The sequence below is a fragment of the Mandrillus leucophaeus genome, unplaced genomic scaffold (assembly GCF_000951045.1).
Source record: "Mandrillus leucophaeus isolate KB7577 unplaced genomic scaffold, Mleu.le_1.0 Scaffold185, whole genome shotgun sequence".
Taxonomy (NCBI): Eukaryota; Metazoa; Chordata; class Mammalia; order Primates; family Cercopithecidae; genus Mandrillus; species Mandrillus leucophaeus.
The window spans coordinates 421,169-425,510 of NW_012101865.1; the positions used below are offsets into that span (position 1 = coordinate 421,169).

At 47.7% G+C, this 4,342-nt stretch overlaps 1 pseudogene; it reads left to right on the plus strand.

Annotated features, from left to right (window-relative positions):
- LOC105538088 overlaps positions 1-3,187 on the plus strand; it is a 15,528-nt pseudogene extending 12,341 nt beyond the window's left edge.
- Positions 3,188-4,342: the final 1,155 nt, after the last annotated feature.

Consider the following 4,342-nt stretch of genomic DNA (forward strand, 5'->3'; position numbering starts at 1 on the left):
AAAAAATTAAAACCTTCCATAAGCATCTTGGTAAATAAATCTTTCCATGTGTCTTTGGTAGTGTAATTATAATCAGCTCCTAATGAAATAAATTCCTCGTGAACCACTGGGCATGGTGGCTCAAACCTGTAATCCCAGCACTTTGGGAGGCTGAGGCTGGAGCATTACTTGTGGCCAGGGGTTCAAGACTAGCGTGGGCAATGCAGCAAGACCATGCCTCTACAAGAGTTTCATTTTTTAAAAAAACGAAGCAAGGGTATGCATTATTTTTGGAGTCTTTTGACACAGACTGCCCAATTGCCCTTGAGAAAGGACTAGACCTGCAGGGACAGAGTGTCCCTTCAAATGGTGACTGAGTGCCAGCGTGCCTGGCACTGTCCTTGGTGCTGAGAGTGCAGCCGTGAATGAGAAGCAACTCTGCTCTTGGAGCTCAGTCTCCTGGGAGACTGGGAAGGGACAATAAGGCAGATGATGACTAAGTGCTTCAGAACATTCTACAAAAAGGTGAAGGGACACAGTATGGGAGAGTTACTGTACATCAGGTATTCAAGCAGGGGTGCGTTCTAAGATGACTTTAGAGCAGAAACCTGAAGCCTCAGTGCCTGTTTCCCATAACCTGAGTATTATCACACATCTCAGCTAGTGACACACATGAATTTCATCCCCATGTCCTCCAAGCATTTATTACACACCTACTGTGTTCTAGATGCCAAAAGAACAAAGCATGTCAGCCTGCAGCTAGTGAACTAGATATTCAACTTGTGGTTTACTGACCTCATAGGCTTGTAGTAGGACTATGGGTTGGCACAGAACCAAGTGAGTCACCAAGTTCATCAAACCAACGGGTAGAGTTCATCACTACCTCACCCTGACTGCAGGCTCAGTGGGAAGAGGCTTGTATTTGGGTCTGGGGAGTTGGTCTCATTTTCAACTTCTTATCTGGTCAATGTCAGTCACTGGGCCCTGGGCAACCCACTTCTGATCCTCAATTCTCCTTTCTGAGAAAGATAAAATATTCCTCTTACAAACTTGAATTATTTATATAAAAGTGCTTACTAAAAAATGCTTTCAGAGCCTCCTACCCACTACTCCTCCACCCCAAAAAGAGTTGAATATGAATAGAAACAGTAACTTTATTCCTTGGGCTACCAATTTTTGAGTCCATGAGGCAAGAGGTGCTTTGTGTGGCTTCTATACTGTGTAGCTCTGGCTTTCTGCCATGGAAGGTTTCCCTTATCTAGAGCCCTCTTCCCCTACCTGCCAAAGCCTCCCCTGATGCAATCACTGCATCCTCCAGTATCTGAGGGTCAACCAGCTACTGAGAGGCCTTCCTCTATTGTGCTAAGGTTGGAGTTGGCATTGGTTTTGATGCTGATGGGAGACTGAAGTTTTGAAGCCTAGAGATTTACTCCAGGACCTGTGACTGGAAAGGAGAAGCATTTTATTGAGATTCTGACAGTGTGTTGGATCTAAGCCTATGTGTCTACCAACTCTGCTGCTGTGATAGTCCGGCTGCCCACTTAGCCCTTAATATCAGCCACCTTTATTCCTTCTATACCTCTTCGGTCCTGTGTTTCCAGTCTTTGAAGGCAAAGATTATGTATCTAAGCTTTGCACTTGATCTTAGCCAAAATGCCAAGAAGCAAGTGTCTGTAAGCTTTGGCCAGGGTTTTCAGATGAGTAAATATTATATCTTCTTAAAAAGTATGCGTAAAATGCATTGCCATACTGAAAATCATCCCCCGGAAGGTCTTACGTTCAACAGTGGTGGCTTTGCTTACAAGTCAGCATCCTTAGGAACAGTTTTGAGACCCTGAAGCACATTCTTTAGGGCACTGATATGGTTTGCCTCTATGTCCCCACCCAAATCTCACCTTGAATTGTAATAATCCCTGTGTCAAGGGTGGGACCAGGTGGAGATAATTAAATCATGGGGGCGGTTTCCCCCATTATGTTCTCATGATAGTGAGTGAGTTCTCACGAGATCTGATGGTTTTATAAGGGACTTTTCTCTCTTTGCTCGGCACTTCTCCTTCCTGCTGCCATGTGAAGAAAGATGTGCTTGCTTCCCCTTCCACCATGATTGTAAGTTTCCTGAGGCCTCCCCAGCCATGCAGAACTGTGAGTCAATTAAACCTCTTTTCTTTATAAATTACCCAGTCTTGGGTATCTCTTTATTAGCAGTGTGAGAGCAGACTAATATAGGCAACTTCACTAGGAAATGTCTGAGTCTTTAGAAACTTTAGTCTTAGTATTTATTTATTTATTTATTATTTACTTTGAGATGGAATCTTGCTCTGTCACCCAGGCTGGAGTGCAGTGGAGTGATCTTGGCACACTGCAACCTCTGCCTCCCAGGTTCAAGTGATTCTCCTGCCTCAGCCTCCCGAGTAGCTGGGACTACAGGCACCTGCCACCACGCTCAGCTAATTTTTGTATTGTTAGTAGAGATGGGGTTTCACCATGCTGGCCAAGCTGGTCTTGAACTCCTGACCTCAAGTGATCCACTCGCCTCGGCCTCCCAAAGTGCTGGGATTACAGGCATGAGCCACCATGCCTGGCCGAAAAGCAGTATTTCTTAAACCAGGTGGTTTACAATCACCTGGGAAAGTGTTTCAAAAATACAGATTCTGGGGCTGGGCACATGTTGGCCAGGCCAGACATGGCGAAACCCCGTCTTTACTAAAAATACAAAAATTAGCTGGGCATGGTGGCATGTGCCTGTAATCCCAGCTACTAGGGTGGCTGAGGCAGGAGGATCGCTTGAACCTGGGAGGCGGAGGTTGCACTGAGCAGAGATCCTGCCACTGCACTCCAGCTTCGGCAACAGAGTGAGACTCCATCTCAAAAAATTAATAAATAAAATGTGCCCAAGGCGCCTGACCTCTTAGTTGGTGAGGGTCACCTCCTTTGGATGGGGCTTAGCTGATGCCCCCCTTTCTCCCCTCCCCATCCCACCCTGGCCTCCAGGTGATCATTCTCAACTACTTTGGCTGCATCACAGCTGGCTACTCACCAGTTTTGTACTGCCACATAGCCCACATTGCCTGCAAGTTTGCAGAGCTGCAAGTTTGCAAACCAGCACTTGGGCAAGAAAGTGGAAGATAACCCCAGAGCTTTGAAGTCTGGGAACTTGGCCATCGCCCAGATGATCCTGGGCAAGCTCATGTGTGTGGAAAGCTTCTGAGACAACCTGCCCCTCAGTAAGGCCCAATCGCACCTGGCCTGAACCCTGGCATGAACCTGGGAGGCAGAGCTTGCAGTGAGCCGAGATCGTGCCACTGCACTCCAGCGTGGGCGACAGAGCAAGACTCCGTCTCAAAAAAAAGAAGAGGGAGAGGAAATGCTGCTGGCTGTCTGACCCAACAAACGGATTTAAGTGACTCTCAGGGAGTGGGGACAGAATCCATAGTGCTGTGGGCAAAGCTGGCATCCCTACCCCCTCAACAGGGTCCTTGCCTTGGCCAGTCAGATCTCCCACAGCCATGCAAGACAAGATGCCCCATCTGTTGCTGTGGTGTCTCGGATGCCAAATAAGAAGGCTGTGTACCTGGCGGAGAAGGAGACAGAATAAATACCATGTAATTATTTGTGCCAGGAGACAACCTCTCACCTCTGCCTCCCTCCTTCCCTCGGGCCTGGTCATGTGCACGTGTGCCGACCTCCCCCATCACACGGTGAGTTCTGGTAGGCAGGGGTGGGTCTCACTCAACGCTGACTTTAACTCCTAGCCAGGGCATGACACAGAGCGGATGCTCACTACTTGTTCATTGAGTGACTTACTGGTGACCTGAAGTCATTCTCAATTTCTTCCCCTCTGTCATCCATTCTGTCACCCACTTCTGTCAGTTCTTCCTCCGAAATGCCCCAGGGTCAGCGCTCACTATCTGCTGCATGGGAAGCAGTCTAGGTAGTTAGTGGTTACAAGCATGGGCTTTGGAGTTGAGTTTTCTGGGTTTGAATCTTGATTCCACCTACTAAGTTGCAGGGAGGCCTCAGGAGACTCATCTTTTCTCCGCACCTCCAGGTCGTTACTAACATGCTTCCCTCTGCCAGGAATGACCTCTCCTAATATCCCCACCTAGTGCATCTCATCCTCCAAGGCCCAAACCATCGGTCACTCTTTCTGAAGGCTGCCCTGAGCCCCTGGGCAGGAAGCATCTCTCTTCCCTCCTGGTTCTACTAGAGCGTAGGTCAGACTTCTTGAACTAGCAGTTATGATATGGTAATAGACTATAGACCATGTCATGTTCATCTATGCATTCATTTATTTTGTTTTTGAGCAAGTATGATTGAGCACCTACCATGTGCCAGGCACTGTTCTAGTCACTGGTGAATGAAA